Raw genomic sequence first — 18044 nt, forward strand, 5'->3', positions numbered from 1 at the left:
TAGCTAACACACAGTAAATGTTATGTATAATGACTGTAGTGACTGGAGAACAAAAAACGATTTACTGCTTCTAATCTTCTGTGCCCCCTGAAATGAAATAATCAAGTTTATTTAAATAAGCTTAAATATTAGAAAAATTACTACTAATAAAGTGTGTGCTTTAGTATTTGGCTTTTTAAACCTTTCTTTCTTCCTTCCTTCCTTTCTTTCTTTCCTTTCTATCTTGCTTCTTTCTTTCTTTCCTAATTTTTTTCTTTAGCAGCTCAGAAGTTCTACTCTTACCTTTGGGTTAGGGGGTCCTATTTTGATTGCTAGATAAATGATCTCAAGATAATTGGACTTTTTACCATATAAAATGTGAGATAACCTATGTTTTTCTTTTTTTCTTACTATGTTATTTGATTCCATTTTCTCTGTTACATTTATAGAGATAGATATGAAGTTTCTCCTAAGCTAACCAATTTGCCTGTGTTCTCACGTACTAACGTTTGCCTTTTATTCACATGGTGTGGCCAACCGTGTCAATAGCCAAGGCACAATTCAGCATGTCATTGGTAAAAATTCACAGTAGTTCTATTTCTAAATCTCAACACCTAACTCGTTTCATAATCGTATAGAACTGTCAGATATTTACATTATGCATTCCATTTCTTAAGTGTCACCTATCTGTCTTCAACTCTTAGCTCCTTCTAGTCCTCCAGGTGAATAATCTGTTGGAATTTAGAAATAGAGAGTAAAAACTGAGAGCCGATAGCTATTGCTGAAGAGTGAATAGTAACAAATTGTTGAGGATAGCAAAATAATCTTTTAAGTGGTACACATTCATGGTTCAATTAAATTGAATAAACAAAAATTGAATAAACAAAATTGAATAAACAAAAGTGCTAACTGAACCTCAAGTTATGAAAGGGATTATTTTCTTATTTTGTATCCATCTCACTACTCTATACCTATAAAGCAAGGTATTTATTGTGTTCCTTCTTATGCTTATCAATCAAAACATAACTTGACTGTTGATCCTAACTCAGTACTCTAATGGCAATTTCTTCCCTCTACCTTAAGAGTTACACATTAGCTCTAAACAGGCAGATGTTATCACCAATGTGCTAATTCTCTTCTGTTCCCTGGACATGTTTGGTTACCCATGCGATCTAAGGGACCTCTTGAACCACACACTTGTGAGGTTTGGTTGGCCAGGATCTAGGTGCAGCAAGCTACAGACTGGAAATTCAAAAACTTTCCCATGGAGCAGATGAGAGCTTGAAAGAGGGAGGTATTCCTGACAAGATCAGAACATCCCAGAAGGCATTTGGTATTTGCTCAGTGATTACAACACACATAGCAGACATTTTTTCAAGGGGGAAGGTGAGAGGCAACAATGACTGCCAGTGAAGACCATCCTCAAATCTCAGATCTAACTCTAAATTTAGCATTACACACAATCACTAATCAAGCCCTTTGTTACTCTCACAGCTTTACATGAGGATCTGTCTTCAGAGTAATTTGACCTGTTCTGATTTTACTATTACATATCACCTAGTTGTCTGCTCTCCCTAGCCCAGTCTAAGCCTCCATTTGTATTATCTGTTGAAATTTGGATTGGAGAGTAAAAAATGATAGCTTCGGTTGAGGGGTAAATAGCAACAAACTGCTTTGGATAGCAAAATAATCTCATAAGTGTTATTATAGGGATTTTTACTGAACAATAGAATTTAGAAGTGGAGTCAACAAAAGTTAAATTGAACCTGCAATTATGGAAGAGCTTATTTTGTTATTTTATATCAATCCCACTACTTTGTATGGACAGGACAAGGTTTTTACTGAATTCTTTCACTGAATTTATTCTTCTCAATCAGTAAAACTACTTCTGAGTGGCAGAGCTTTCTTGAATTCTAATCTTCTGGGAGGTAAGAATTACTTCCCCCAATTTTCCTAAATATTGTTAAGTCTGGTCAGCCAGAAACTAAAATGTAGGTGTCTATCATAATAATGATAATCTTATTAGCCAAGTTGCTTTCTTTAAAAGTGTATAACACTGGTGGGCTTTTTCAGCACTATTTTCCCCTCTATGTCAAGGGATTATTTTTTTCACTTCCTATATATAGTCTTTGAAATTCTTAAATCCAGAGAGAAACCAGTGAGTACAAGTAGGATGTCCAGTAAACAAAGGGAGACCCAGGCAAGCAAACCGTGGTTTAGGGCATGCTAATATGAGAGTGTGTAGACGAGGAAATTATAAGGGCTTTATAGGAATTCTGGTTGAGGTTGGGAAGGAGATTGGAGTCTCTCAGCATAGGGATACAAGTGTTGTGGTCAAGGGTAGCAAGATGGCACTAGAATGTCTCTGTGACCTGACTCCAAGAAATGCCTTTGTCTGGCTATCTGACCTAGAGAGAAGTTTTAAGGATGAGTGCAAAGCAAAAGTATAGTGGTATATTTTCTGTTGTCACCTTCTAAGAGAATAGTTTCTGGGGTTAGAGGTGGGAACGGGTAATTGTTATGGTAATGTTTGGAGAACGTGGCCTTTATCTTCTGCATCCCCTCTAGAACGCCAGATAACATTCTTCACTCCAGCATTTGGTTACTAGGTGAAGTAGAAAACAAAATGTATGACTACAATTTACAGATGTCTTGGGAGGAGTAAAATCAATCTCAATACGTAAATCACAGGCATTCAGTTTTATTTATTGTAGTAATTTAATGTCACTAAATTAGTTAATCAGACTCAGAACAAATTGTTCTCTAAGGTTCATGCCAAGATTGAGACAATTTTCTTTATCCATATTCTGCAATCACTTAGTCTATTCTTACTAAGGCTTCCCATATATATTTACCCTCGAGTCCAAGTCAGGACTATTTTCCTTTTCATTGGTGAGGCAAAGTCTTTTCTGTTTGTGCCCCACCTCTACTTCTTAGCTCCCAGGTAAACTGATTCTTCTGGCCACCAGACATCCTCATTAGGTAGTATGTCTCTCAATTCCCATTCATTGAAATATCTCAGAACTAGATTTTTTGCCTTTATTAAGTACTCAATTCTCAGTCTTCTCTTTCTTTCAAGTCATATATTTAGCTAGTTTCCTTAGACACTTTTATATTTATCTTTCTAGACCTCATGCCATTTCTGCCTCTATATATGATTTTTTTGTCGTTTAGGCAGGATTCTTTTTTAGTAAAAATGTTAGCATATCTAAAACCCAATTTACTTACATCTTCTCCTATCACAGTGAGTCATGGTTACCCTTAACTCTATACATATTTGGGAGTAGGATACCAAATCAAGCCCAAGTCTCTTGGGATTATAGTCCATCAAGTTCGCTGAAAATAGGAAACCTTCTTTCTACTTGCCCAATTTCTGGGGATTGGGAAGAGGTGAAACCTCCTATTTTATGTATACAACCAATCCTTATTATTCACGAAGTACATATTTGTGAACTTACCTACTCACTAAAATTTACTTGTAACCCCCCCACCCCTGCAATCAATACTCATAGTGCTTTTGCAGACCATTCATGAACATATGGAGAGCAGCCAAATTTGAATCACCTGGTGCTCACATTATAAGCTAAGACTGAGTGCAGCAATGCTCAGCCTTCTTGTTTCAACTCTCATGCTGTAAACAAGTTTCCATTTTGTGGTCCTTTTAGTGCCAAATTTTTCACATTTTTGTGCCTTTTGTTGGTGATTTCGTTATTTAAAGTGTCCCACAAATATAGTGCTGAGGCTCTGTCTAATGTTCCTAAGTGCAAGAAAGCTGTGATGTTGCCTTCAGAGAAAATATGTATGTTAAATAAGCTTCCTTCAGCGTGAGTTATAGTGTTGTTGACTGTGAGTTCAATGTTAATGAATCAACAATATATATTAAATAAGGTGTCTTTAAACAGAAGTACACATAAAACTTGTTTAGTATTGATCAGCTGACTAAAATGTTGGGACCAGGCACTCACAGGAATTTAACCCTGTATTTCCTCTAGGAGCAGTCATTCAGCATTTGCTAATTAAGTGTTCACAGCGACTTTATAAAACATAACTACCACCAATAATGAGATTCGGTGGTGTGTGTGTGCATTTCCGTGTAGTAAAATTACTGCAACTGGTTAATACCTCACTAAACAGCATATTATAGTTTATAATATGCCCCTGAAAGTCCTATAAAATCTAGTGAAATTATATGTACATCTAACTTTTGATTCAGCAATTGTATTTCTAGAAATCTATCCCAAAGTTACAGTGGTAAATAGAAGGACATCAACCACTATGAATCTTCTAATGGAAGTGCACAACACCACCTTTGAAACAGTCTCAACAAAATTGAATATGAATCTGATTATGCCTCTAGATATAACTACCAATTTGTAGAAAATTTAAGGGACAGAGGAACATGTGAAACATATGTGAGTGCAATCAGCAGAATCCAGAATCCATTTGTCCAGAAATTCTATTGGACAAATGACCTGGATTCTTCAACAACTAACAACCTCCATACACACACATATACACACAACTTGAAGCTAAAAAGAGATTTAACTACTGGTAGTTTTATATAAGAATGTTCTTAACAGCTTTATTCTCAATAACCAAAAACTTGCATTAAGCAAATATCCAACAACAGGGGAAAGGATAAACATATGTAGTAGTGATAGTAATTATAAGAAACAAATTAATCCAGCAATATGGATGAATCTCACAGGCATTATATGGAGAAGAAGATGGACGTAAAATAGTATAAAGTTCTAGAATAGGCACTAATCTAAGGTTTAAAAAATATCAAAGTAGTGGTTGCCTGTGAGGAGGTAAGAGGCACAAGGGAACCATCTAGGGAGATGGAAGTGTCCTGTGTGAGAAAAGAGGTGTGGGTTACCCTGGTATATTTGTTTGTCAAAACTGTACCACTGGGATTTGTATATTTAAATATATGTACGTTTTACCTCAAAAAAACTATAAAAAATTAATGGAATGGAAATTGGAGAGTGACTGGAAGTATAGATGATATAAGAATGATAGACTGTTGATCACTGTTGAAGCTGGGTGTTGAGCCCATATATTATTCTGCTTACTTTGTATATGTTTGGAAATTTCCACAATACAAACTTGTTTTTCTTTTTTTTACAAAGAGAGAGACTTAAGAGATGTAACAACCAATGGTATGTATATTCCTTTTTGGATCTCAATTCATAAAAACTGTCTGGATATTTAAAAATATTAAAGAAATATTCAAGGGAAAGTATTTTTAGGTGTGATAACTGCATTATTATTATATTTTTAAAATAAAGATACTCACTTTTTAAGAGACACATCTTGTAATACAGATGAAATTATATAGCATCTGGGATTTGCTTTGTAATGAACCAGTGGGGGGAGGTAGAGATAAAACAAGATTGACCAGGAATTGGAAATTGTTGAAGCTGGATAATGAGTCTGTTAGATTATTCTCTGTCATTCTGTGTATTTGAAATTGGGGTTCATTAGACTATTCACTGTCATTTTATATATTTAAAATTTTCTATAATAAAAAGATTTTCAAATAATAAATTTTTTAAAAATACTCTCATAAATTGAAAAACTCCAGGCTGGCCAAGTCTAGTCAAATGGATGGAACTGTATGTCTACTACTGTGCAACTGTACTGTATCTGAGATGAGTCAGGGTAGGTTGGGGACAGGAGCCTGGTCTGGTAACACTAGAAGGGGATGTGTGGTGACTCAGGTTGGGAGGCTAGGGGTTTTGTCCCATGACACAGTCACGTGAGGTTGTGAAGAAACTGATCTCTGAGAGGCAACTATGGAGGCAGGACAAGCAGAAGGAGACACAGATGATTAAGGCAGGATGTGAAACTGCATGGGGGAATTACTGGAGAAAATATTAAAGCAGTGGGGTTTAGGAGAGCTAGTTGTGAAGAATCAGTCCTCAGAAAGGCAGAGCTAATTGGAGTCACCTTTCCTGATACAAATATGTGGACATGGTGGGTAAATATAACAACAGAAACAAGAATGAAATACATAATTGAGCTTGAAAGAAATCCCTATTGCTGGGGGAAAAAAAAAGTTGTGTCATGGGGAGGGGACTTGAAACCAGAGACCTGAATCTAGGCCTTAGGGGCTGGGAGTCAAGGTTCAGTGCCCACATGGGGACAGGAGATGTGTCCTCCTGCCTGGAGTACAGAGGTTAGAACTGGATCTCCTGCTAATGCCAGGAATTTTAAAAAGCTGCACAATCCATGAAAAGTAGCTGGGAGAGCTTTGTCCACCAGACTAGACAAGTAGCAAGCAGTTTGTTTTCTGTTCTGAGCTCTGAGTAGAAATAGAAAAAAAAAAAAAAAAAAAAAACTCCTGGGAGAAATTTAAACCCAAAGCTCCATAATTGGTGAGTGTAGCGTATGAATTTACACTACCTTCGTGATAAGAGAATCCCAAGTTAAGAAACGTGCATGAAAACTAGTTCAGGTGGGTGAAAATGTATATATTTGATAAAGGACCTATAACTAGAATATCTAAAGAACTTCTATTAATAATAAAAGAAAGAGTATACTAGAAAAATGGGTAAAATTTTCACTTATACTTTTCAAAGAAAGGATTCTCAAATAGCCAATATTCTTATAAAAAGTTGCTCAATTTCATTAATCATCAGGGAAATGGAAATAAAAACTACAGTGGGATACTACACACTCACTAGAACAGCTAAAATGAAAGTAACAGAAAATAAAGGTTGGTGAGAATGTAGACACATAAATATAAATAAGCATTTACTGTAAAAAAATGACAATGGCAACTGATTTTTAGGGAGTTAAGAATAAGGTGGAACTAAATACTAACAATAATATGGAAGGTGGGACAGACAGGGTATATCAGAATCTTTCTGAATTCCTTGTATTGTTTGGGAGTTGCTTTAAATTGTTGATTAACTTTACACTTTATTAACTGAAGTATACCCTATTAAAAATCTAAGGGTAACCATTGGAATGGTGGGTGTGGTGTGTATAATCATCATTGCAACAGGCATTTTGAGTGAGACAGTTCTCTATGCAGTCGTCTGGGCCCCGCCTAGGAAATGCCAATAGCAGTGCTCAGTCATCGAGAAAAACAAAAAATGCCCTCACATATTTCTAAATACCCTCTAAGAGATTGGTGACCCCACTAATTGAGAACCATATAATGAGAAAGATAAAAGGAGGGAAATAAAGAAAACATGAGCCAATCTAGGGAAAGGGGTGGTGGAAGAAAAACAAGGAAGAATCAATTAAGGACATTGTCACATCCATTGGTTTTATTTCATAGACTCTTAAATTTAGGAGACATCTTAGTTTATTTAAAAGAGCACTCATTTACCATCTGGATTTTCACAAGAATATTTTGTTTTGCAAAAAGAATCCCATTTCCTGTATCACAGTCAGGGTTATTGTCCTTTTCCTGTGAAACCTTGTCTGAAAAACTGAACTGACTACAACCTAATGAACATATATTCCTCAATAATATATCCATTAAAGTGAATAATTAATGGAATATCTCAAAGCTCTAATATTATATGTTAATGATAACCCTTACCTGGTCTGAATCTAGAAAGCATTAGTTAGTTTTTCATCACCATGTAATCTATTGGTTAGACCCAGGTCTAATTTTTAATTTTTTTTCTTTTATCAGATTTTTAAAATCTTGAATAAGAAAATAAAAAATTCTGATAAAATAATATTTCAAAATTTCTTATTTCTTTTCATTGTCAATATTGATATACTTCAAAAGAAACTGCTTTGGAAAAACATACTAGGACCTCTTAGCTGCCATATGTAATAGACTCTTTCAAACCTCATTTTACCCCACCTCCCCTATTCTAAAACACTTTTCTCCTTTAGATTCCTTGATAATGCATAATGGGTTTATTCCTACTTTCTGCTCTTCCTTCTTTTTCCTTTATGGATGCCTCTTCCTTCCCCTTGCCAGCCCTTAAAGTTGGTTTTCCTCAAGATTCTTTCTCTGGTTCTAAGGGTCAAGCTCTGAGCTCAGACAACCTGGATTTGAATTCTAGATCCACAGTTTTGTATAGTTGAGTAACCTCAAGCCTATAAACCCTAGTTTCTTCAACTGTTAAAGGAACAAGTATTCTATTAGTCAAGGTTCTCCAGAGAAACAGAAGCAATAGGAGATAGTTACACACACACACACACACACAGATTTAGTATAAGGAATTGGCTTACACAATTATGGAAGCTGACAAGTCCTAAGACGTACAGTCAGCAAACTGGAGACCCAGGAAAGCTTATGGTGTAATTCCAGCCTGAAAGTCTCCAGGTTCAAAACTCAGAAGAGTCAATGCTTATGTTTGCATTTGAAGGCAGAGAAGGTGGATGTCCAAGCTCAGGGCAGTCAGACAGGAGGAAAATCCTTGCTTGCAGGAGTGTCAGCCTTTTTGTTTTATTCAAATAAGCTTTCAACTGATTGGATGGGCCCACTCACATGAGGGAGGGAATCAGCTTTACTCGATCTACCAGTTCAAATGTTGTTAATCTCATGTGAAAACACCCTCACATACACACCCAGAATAATGTTTGACCAAATAATGTTTGGCAAATATCATTGGCCCAGTGAGGTTGACACATGAAATTGACTATCACATATCTCATAGGGTGGTAGCAAAGATTAAATGAAATACTAGATAGCGGATGCTTGGCACAAGTAAGATCTCAGTAATGCAATAAGTGTTAAATACTGTCATCATTATTACTCTACACACTTCCTGGGTGATCTTATCCACACTCTTGGTTTCAGTGATGGGATGAGTTCTAACTATATATCTCATGTTTACTGGTTATCACAGAATTCACTTCAGGCTTAACTGTTGAAAATGAAATTTATCACTATCCTGGGAGGCAGGGGGATGTATAGCTCAGTGGTAGAGCTTATGCTTAGCATGCATGAGATCCTTGGTTCAATCCCCAGTACCTCTGCTAAAATAAATAAATAAATAAACCTAATCACCTCCCCCCCAAAGCGAAATAAATAAAATAAAATATTCTTAAAAAGAGAAATATATCACTATCCTTCTATTCAAAGTTGCTTCTCCTCTAGTGTTCACTCTACTAGTGAATAACTCCAACATGTAATGCCCAGTTACACAATCAGAAACCTCAACATTATACTTCTCTTCTTTTTCCCTCACCTCCCACATCCAATCAGCAATCAAGTCCTGATCATTCTGCCTCTTAAGTGCCTTTGGTATCATTCTCTTCTTTTCATGCCCCATAGCTACTTAGTTTCTCCCTCATTTCTCACCTGAATTATTGCATATTCTCTCCACTGATCACCATGCTCAAACATAAATATGATTTATGTCACTCCTCTGTTTAAAATTTTTCAACAGTTCCTCATTGCCAAACTCCTTGGCAAGGCATGGCATACAATGACTTCCATGATCTGATCCCAGAGAATTTCCCCAACCTCATCATTCAGGGTGCCCACATCATACCCTATAATCTGGCCGTACTGAACTGCTTGTAGTTCTCTAAACAGGCCTGGCTATTTCATTTTTCCATGTCTTTTATTAGAGTGCTAGCTAAACTGAAATGTCCTTGCTTACTTGGTGAGCATCTACTCATTTTTCAGGACTCAGCTCAACTACCAACTACTCTTAGAGGTGCTTCCTGACTGCATTCTCACACAACATTGATTATTCCCCTGTCTGCATTCTCACTATTCCCTAAACATCCTTCGAGAAACGTGCCCATAAAATTTGATTGCACTTATCCATTTACTTGTTTATAAGGTTTTTGAGGGTTGGGAACATGGCTAATTCATCTTTGTGTCCATGGCCTGGCTCCACAGTATATGCTCAATAAGTATTTGGTGAATGAATGAATGCATGAAATTTGAGGTACAAAAATACAGGTAATTATTCCAAGAGTAAACAAATCAATAGGGATGGAAACACAATCTAAATCTCCTCTTCGTGAGTTTTCCACTTCTCTCATTATTCAGTATTTTTTAAAGTTCCAAAATAACTGTTGGCACACATGTTTGTTGAACTAATGCTGAGAATATATAGGCTGCATTCTTTGGTGTACAAGCGTATTCCTTTAAAACATTAAAATCTTAACTAGCTTGTCTTTGACATTTTCCAAATATATCTGAAATGTCAGAGCCAGCATTTGGGGCCTACAAATCTTTTGAGTGAAAGCCCAGGCCTTCAAATTGTGTGCCATTCACAGGTTTAAAATAGGAACATGTTCCATGTTGACTGTGAGCTATTTGGAGACTTTGAGGACATTAGAAAAGAAAAATTTTATTTTGGGGAGGAATGTTGGAAGGTAGAAGTTTTGAGAGATAACCTATATCTGAATATTAAAATGAACACACGTGGGCACACACACACTATTGTTCTCAAATCCAAGAATCTCAGCTAAAGTTTAGTATGCAGTCTAGGGCCTTCCTGATCCCGAAGAGAAGTCTGCCTGCATTTTTAGTAAAAAAAATAATAGTAACTCCAGTATGCGTGAACTAACAGGATATAATCATTTGTTGGTATAAAATATGCAAAATTTGGACTAAACATGAAAAGAAATGTTCCTTTGCAGCAGATGAAACAGTTCCAATAAAAGGAGAAAAATAAGTCTGCAACAGTTCTAAGTCATAAGAAAAGTTTGGTGTGTCCAATTTTCTCTGCATCATTTACTAGTAAATTAGACTTATTGCATGATGTTTTAGAGAAAGGTATTAATATTGTGATTTTTTTTCCTTATGTTCATATCCTAAATAGCATTTTTATATTTGTTTGGGGGAGACTAGAGGCATATTGTTAGTTGATTTTTATATGATCATATGGTAGAGAGAATGTTGAAATTTACTGATCAACTTGCTAAAATCAAGAGCTTTTTAGAATTTAGGAGATCTAAATAATCCAATTTATCAGTCCCTCAAGATTCACTTTCGTACTAAAATGACTAGATATCTGAATATACCAAATCTGAAACAGCAGATAAGCAACAAAAAGATGACTACTTTGGTCAAGGGAATGTAGGTGTTAAACTAGACAGGTAGACTGAGTAGATGGTAACTGGAAGTGCACTCATTTTCCATGACTGAACTGTCCTCTAGTCAAAGGACTGCAGATTTTGAAGACCGATATGGAACTGTGTGGTGGATACAATGTCAAAAAGAGATTCACAGATTTTTATACATAAGTGAATGCCACTCAGATTTTCCACACCTGACTTTGGAGTAGAAACCCCACCATATTTCTAAACTGTGATGTGTCTACCTTATTCTGGTGGCTCTGCTTCAAAGTAATATATACTGACTGAGCATTTACTATATTCCAAGGATTACACTAAACAATTTGCATGTATTTGCTCCTTCAAGAAAAACTGATTGAATTAAGTGATGTTCATACAAAAGATGACCTATCCCTGGAATTCTAGTGACAAATATCTGAACTCCAGAACTTTGCTGATGTTGTAGGCCATGTGACCAAATGCTGGGCAATGTATGGGGCTACCTGATTCTGGGAAGTACAGTTTATTTCTACTTTAGGCTTCTGGGTGTTCTGATTAGATTCAGCTATGCATATCATAGGCTGAAAAATAACTTCCTTTCAACAAGATAGAAGTTTATTTCTCTCACTTAAAGGAAGTCAGGCAGTGGAAAGTCTAGAGCTGTATGTCAGCTCCATGGTCATTAGGGACACAGAATTTTCCTATATTTCTGTTTTTATTAGCTGTACTTGTTATTAGCTATACCTGTTTATTATTATCTTATTAGCTATACCTGTTTGTTTTATTTCTGATGGCTGTTTTAATGTTTAAAATATGCTTTTTTAATTTATCACAATTTACCTTCAAATAATAGTATAGCACTTCACATACAATGTAAATTCTAACAATGTAATTCCATTTCCCCCTTCCATCCTTTGAACTGTTATTGTCAAGCATTTTACTTCTACATATGTTATAAGTGTTATTTATTTAATTTTTTAGTCAATTATCTTCTTTTTTTTTTCGCTTTAGTCAATTATCTTTTAAAAAAGTCTTTTATATCAACTCACATAGTTACCATTTCTGGCACTTTTCATTCTTTAGTATAAATCCAAGTTTCCATGTGGTATTGGTTTTTTATGCCAAAGATACTGCTGTAACATTTCTTGTAGTGCAGTTCTGCTGGCAACATTCTCTCAGCTTTTGTTTTCTTTAGCTTTCATTTTTGAAAGATATTTTCTCTAAATATAGGATTCTAAGTGAAGCCTTTTTTTCTTTCAGCACTTTAAAAATGCCCTTTCATTGTCTTCTGACTTGCATAGTTTCTAAAGAAGTTTACTGAATTTTTGCCTTTATATCTCTATACATAATCTACCTTTGTTCCACTGGCTGCTTTTAATCTTTTCTTCTCATCACTCGATTTCAACAATTTAATGATGTCTTTTGCAGTGGTTTTGTTGAGTGTGTGGGAATGTGTGTGCTTATCCTGCTTAGGGCTCACTGAGCTTCTTGAGTCTCTGGGTTTAAAATTGTCATCAAATATGCAAGTATTTTCACCTGTATTACTTCAAATAATTTTTCTATCACCTCCTCACCCTTCTTTCATCTGGAACTCCAGTTACACATATATTAAAATACTTGGTATTATCCCACAGATCACTCAGGCTCTCTGATTGTTTTTTCTGTTTTGTTTTGTTTTTGTTTTTTGTTTTTCTTCTTTATGTGCTTTATTTTGGCTAGATTTGACTGTTATGTCTTCAAGTTTACTCATCTTTTCTTACGAGTGTCTAATCTGCTTCTGAGTGTCAACCCTATGTAGTGAAATTTTTATTTCAGAAGTTGCAATTTTCATCTCTAGAAATTCTATTTTTTATACATTTAATTTCTCTCTTTCAGCATATAGAACATTTATAATAATTGTTTAAATATTTCAACTGCTAATTTTACCATCTGTGTCATTTCTGGCTTTGTTTATGGACTGACTTTTTTCCTGCTTATAGATGACATTTTCCTACTTTGTATGTCCCAGTTCTCTCGCTAGTTCCCAGACATCCTCATGATTTTCCCACCTACTCTTTAAGTGCAGGTGTTCCCCAGGGTACTATTATTGACTCCTCCTTTTCTGCTGTGCATACACTCCCTGGCTGATCTCATCCACTCTCATAATTTCAATTACTATCTATGTGATGGTATATTCCAATTGTATCTTCTGACTAAAGTCATATATATGACTGCCTACTCCACTTCTCCACCTAGATCCAGAGCTATCTCAAACTCAGCATATCCAAAGTGAACTCATCAAATTCCCCCTCAAAAGCTGCTCAATGTCCTGTATTCCCTAATTCGGTGAATGGCAACACTAGCTCATAATCATACAAGCCAAACATTTATGACTTATCATCCTTCTCCTTCCTTGCAGTAGATACTGTGGTCCCCCCCTTCTCAGCCTTCTTTCTTGTTTTTCTGGGTAGTCACCTCAATTTACATTGGGATATCCAACCTTCTCATCACAGCTTTGGATCTAGGTGCAGGGCATATGTCTTTATCCTAAGATAACTAGCCTCACGCCATCCCCTGGCCACCATGATTCAGTTCTTGAGGCTTCTAGGAAAGGAGTTTTCTCTCCTTATTGAAAGGTTGACTCCCTCTTCTCTTTTTGGGCCTGGATGGTGAAACTTACAGCCACAAGAATTGTTGGCAACCATACAGCCAATGCTAAGGAAGGAAAAACAACAAAACAAGAAAGAAATGTGTCCTTAATGACATCACTGGGCTGTTGAATCATTCAGCCCAATAGCCTGTCTTTTCACTGGACTTTCTATCTAGACAGGTCAATATTGGTTTATTGGTTAAGCCAGTTAGAGTTGGGTTTTTTGCTGCTTGCAACCCAAAGCATCATAATTCATAACCTTCTTTCACCCTTCACCCTCAAACACAGGTAAATTACTCACTAGGTTCTATTAATTCTATTCCTTAAATGTGTCTGATTTCTCTCAGTTCTGTCTCTTGCCACTGCCAGTGTCAGTTCAGGCTCTCATCTTTTTTTAAATGAAATGCATTTCTAAAACGCGTATCTTATCAAAATTTCATCTGCTTCCAATTGTGCTTCCAATTGTGGCATGGTTTTCCATTGCTTCTAAAAGAGTCTGCATCCCTTAGCTATTGTACAAGAGCCTTCATGATCTGTCTCCTTTATCTTTTCGTGCCTCTTATTGCCACTCCCTTCAACCCCATCCTGCCACAAGCAATGCTGAACTCTTTGGTCTTATGCCTCTTTGCTCTTGCTGCCCTCCACTCCTGCCCCCAGTGTTCTCACTAACTTCCCTCTTGTCCTTCCACCACAAAGCACACAGACACACTAACTCCTAGTCATTATCAAGTTTAAATATTCTTTGAAGCATTTCCTGACCTCGCCTGAGTCTGGGGGAGCTGTGTGTCAAAGCACCTGGTTTACATTCCTATTAAGGTATTTATCACACCAAGTCTGTTTATTTACCTGTCTCCACCTCTGCACAGTAAACACTTTGAAACAATAAATTTCTTTTACATTCTTGTATCTCTATTTCTGAGAACTAATAAAAGTGCCTGAGACATAGTATACTCAATAAATGTTTTTTGAATGAATAATTATGTGGTCTGCAAACATAAAGATCGTTGATCTTGAAACTCTGTGTCTGAAACCTCAACTTTTCCTGTGTTTCTGATTTCTCAACATTAATCTTTTTCTTCCTAAGTATGGGGTTCTAGGTAGGCTGAGAAGGATAACAAAAGAGGTTGGGACAGGCTGCCTTTAGTCCTCTGAGGATCCAGTAACATGTCCTACCTTTCACCACCCTTCTGCACCACCTGTTCACACCTGGGTGCTCTGTATGGGTGTAGACTTAGCTGACCAGCCCAACAGCATACTCAGACCTTGGTTCAGACTTCTCTCATTGCCAAATGAACGTTTGCCAGTGTATATACAGTAAACAGTTCTCAACTTTCCATTTATCTTTTGGACTTATACTTTTAAGAAATTTTGTATTTCTTAAAACATTGTAGGCCTTAAAATTAAAAAATCTGGATTATTTTGCACCAATCAAGTAAGATAAGTGATCTTAATCCCGAACTTTACCTTTGCTGGCCTTAAAGTTAGACGTGACTAATTGAATGAAGAAATTAACTAGGGGAATCTGATAGTGGTGATATTCCTAAGTTTTATAACCTATGTTAAGTTATTGAAAGCAACTATATTTTTACAAGTTTTAGGTTAAAAAAACAAAAACGAATACATAAAAAAAACCTTGAATTTAAGGCATAAAGGAAGGGAGGGATGTGGGTATTTGTGATTTGAAATTTATGGGATAAAATTAAGCAACAGGGAAGACAAAGATATGGTGAAGAAGTCAGATTTCACTGGGCACTTGTGAGTGGTGAGGCTAGAAGTTGGGGGTGGAGCGAAGGAAGAAGGACTAGCTAAGAGCAGGATCCATAATACAAGGAGGGCCTTGTTCAGTCACCAGCAGCACTGAACACGTTCCCTTCCTCGGTGTGTCGGTGACCATAGTAACAGTGGGGCCGAACCTCTCCCCCCGAGCATGCGCAGTGCAGAGCGAGCGGGACGCGTCCTCAACAATGTATCCCTTCTTTTCTCTGGTGGAAGAACTACAACTCCCAAGAGACCACTCGGCGCCGCGACGCCGCCTCCCGCTGTGGCCCTGCCCCGTCCCCTCCCTCCGGCCCCGCCCTCCAGCTAGTCTCCTCCCCACCCTCGGAGTGTGTGTCAGTGACCCAGAGGCGGTGTGAGGCGGAGGGACCGTCGGGGGGCGCCGCCGCCGCCGCCGCCTCCAGCAGCAGCACCAGCCGCGCGGCGCGTTCGGATTTGCCTCGAGTCCTCCGGGAGCGCATCACAAAGCGGGCCCCGCGGCTCTCCCTCAGCCCGCGGTTCCTCAGTGCTCGGCTCCGTGGCCAACTTCCCCTCACCGGGCTCTGCCGGCTGGTGAGGAAGGCGGCGGTGGAACGCCGGGCTGTCTGCTCGCGCTCCACGCGCACGCACACTTCACCCCCTCGCTCCACGCCTCGGGGCCGTGCTGGGATTCCGGCCACCAGCAATTGTCCGGTGAGTGTGGCCGCAGCGCGCCACGGGAGGGGTCGCGGCGGGGCCACCGAGGGTCACGGGCCAGGCGGGCGCGCAACTTCCTCGGAGGCTTCCCGGGCGGCCGGCCGCCTCTCCCCGCCAGCCTGCGCGCCCCCGCGCCGTAGGCGGCCCGGGCGCTGAGTTTGCGGCGCCTGCATCCCGCGCCCTCGCAGGAGGAAGCGCCTTTGTCAGGAGCCGGCCCGGCGCGCCCTCCCCCTTCGCCTGAGAGCGGGCGCGCGGCAGCCAAGTCCGAGCCTCGAGCCCCGAGCCCCGAGCCCCGCGCCCTGCGCCCGGCGTCCGGCCGCCAGCTGCCCGAGAGGAGATCCGCGGGGGCGGGGAGCAAGACAGAAATGAAAAAGAAACAAAGGGGGCGGTGGGCTTTTCTTTTGTTTGTGAGAATCTGATAACTTCTTTTTCCTTCCTTACGTAACACAGACTTCCAAGTTAGTCATTCTTTTTATTGTTATGATTATTGTCATCATCTCTGCGTGTCCCTCGCGTTTCCTTTCATCTCTGGATCTCACAGCACTTAAAAACATTAATTAATTACACCTCCGGGGCCCCTACGAAACAAGTTAAAACACCAGCTTCCGTAAGTGGGTAAACTGAGGTCCAGAGGAGCTCTCTAATTGATGGATATGCGTGATCTACCACCGCGCCTGGTGTCTGAGGATCTGAAAGCATTTATGAGTAAGAACTTGTTCTCCAGTGCCCCGTGGAAAAGTTAAAGATACTCATTTTACTTACAGGTTAACTGAAGTCTAAAAGAAGTCTGTGTAATTGTTAGGTAGTTCAAATAATAACTCTTATTACATAGTGTTTGAATCTTAAAACCTCAAAGGACTCTTGAAAAATGTTCCGAGTGGGGAAAATACTGTACATCATAAACTCACCTCACTCATCTACTTTTATTTTTGTACATGCAGGTCTCGTAGGAGGCAAGAAAGCCATGATGGGGGTGGGGGAGACGGATTTTTTAATGTAGGTTTAACAGATTTTAAACTACACACAAAGAAATGTATCTTGGTTTTAATAGCACCAACAGTCCTCCTGTCGTTTAGTCATCAAATAATTGAGTGAACACTATCCATAAGGCGCTGGTTGTGCTAAGAACTGAAGCATTAAGTGTACAAAAAGGTCATCTGTTTGTTTTGGTTCAAAGGCTGTGTACTTCTCTTGTTCTGTAAAATGTTGTTTTGTTCTCATAGCAGCTGATCTTTTGTTTCAGAACTGGCTTTGTCCTTTTCTACATTGAATATGTATTCTATAACTGAGGAGAAACGTTAAGAGTTTTTTGTTGGGTTTTTTTCTTTCTCTCTCTTTTTTTTTTAGTTTGCATAGTAGTGTAAATTTAAAGTTTTGAGTTGTGGAGGAGGTTTAGTTTCTTCAGTTTTTCTGTTTCAGTTTATGACGTTTTCTTTATAACTAACACAGAAAATGTTTTCTCAGAGTGATCAGATTTACATCTCTCAAAACATTGCCCTTGTACAAATACAGCATATGAATTCCTTTTTAAAAAAAATTCACACCAACAACTTCTTCTGGAGTAAAATACTTAATTCTGAGGACAAGTTTGTTTATTTTGGTAGTTGAACCAAACTAGAAGGTGCTGAAAATTTAAATCAAGCATCATTTCTACTAGCTGTTTCCTGAGGTGAATAATGTCAGAACTGCAGTAACAGTACTTTCAATTATCTTAAATTCTCTTGAATTTAATTTTGTATTTTATAGCCACCCCCGGATTTTAGATTCTGGTGATTATATCAAAAAAAAAAAAGATATTTGTTATTTTGGTTTTTTTTCCCTCAACCCTCTAACCTATCCCCTTTCTGTAGTATGTTAAAAGAAATCTTGAATTTAAAGCAAACAGTTGAAAAATAGAACAGTTAAGTGTATGGAAAGTTGTACCTAATAAAGTGGTTATAATGCTTCATCTAATAAATATAAGGATTTTTAAAGAGAAAACTCACCTAGG

The 18044-nt window shown here is 38.1% G+C and overlaps 1 protein-coding gene across 3 annotated transcripts in view; it reads left to right on the forward strand.

Annotated features, from left to right (window-relative positions):
- The window catches only part of PELI1 (pellino E3 ubiquitin protein ligase 1), a 130539-nt gene that overhangs the window by 65597 nt on the left and 46898 nt on the right, over positions 1-18044 (forward strand). The window contains exon 1 of one of the 3 annotated variants that reach the window (XM_031467131.2): positions 15721-16051. The exons of the other annotated variants lie outside the window; for them this stretch is intronic. The gene's annotated coding sequence lies outside the window, so the exon portion shown is untranslated. Of the gene's footprint in view, positions 1-15720; positions 16052-18044 lie in introns of those variants that run through there. 3 annotated transcript variants of the gene reach the window in all.

This window comes from Camelus dromedarius, chromosome 15, assembly GCF_036321535.1.
Source record: "Camelus dromedarius isolate mCamDro1 chromosome 15, mCamDro1.pat, whole genome shotgun sequence".
In the NCBI taxonomy this organism is placed as follows: Eukaryota; Metazoa; Chordata; class Mammalia; order Artiodactyla; family Camelidae; genus Camelus; species Camelus dromedarius.